Here is a 613-nt window from a genome sequence, read left to right as displayed (position 1 = left end):
AGTCCAATGAGGTGGAATCGCATTCCAATTTCTCTGTTGCGTGTGTCGTAAGCCCATGAAACCTATACAATGTGAGGAAACTACAATGGTATGCGATGTTAGCCGAAATGAATGCAAGGGGTGAGGATTAAGAGGGAGGACCGAGCGGGCCTTTAGCAGGACCCGTGGGATGAGGACTATTGTCCGGAGTCTGTGCCGAGGTCCGATGAGACTTCAAAACGGATTCCTTCTTCGGTCAGAGGAGGTAGTACGAAATAGGCCATGTCGAATGATCGATACCTACTCTCGACGTCCACGAACCTCCATAATATGTCCTCGTTTTGTTCTTTGACAAAATTGTTCTCCAAAAGATGCATATAGTTGATCTTGTCCCCGTGGATGAAATCATGCGCATATGTTCTAAGATCGATGCCCAATCGCTCTACAATCATGGTTACGATTCCTCCAAAGCAAATTGACTCAGTGGTGGAATTGATTACCTTGTGCATATGCAGTGCTACCCTTGATGCGACGTCCGCAATCTCTAAACGGTTGTTCATCATGAAGTGGAGAGGTGCCATGAGCATGTTTAGTTCTGTGATGGAGACGGTTTGTGTATCCTCGCGTGCAAATA

The sequence above is a fragment of the Tarenaya hassleriana genome, unplaced genomic scaffold (genome assembly GCF_000463585.1).
Source record: "Tarenaya hassleriana unplaced genomic scaffold, ASM46358v1 Cleome66, whole genome shotgun sequence".
NCBI classification, from domain to species: Eukaryota; Viridiplantae; Streptophyta; class Magnoliopsida; order Brassicales; family Cleomaceae; genus Tarenaya; species Tarenaya hassleriana.
Note: the sequence above shows the minus strand (reverse complement) of the source record.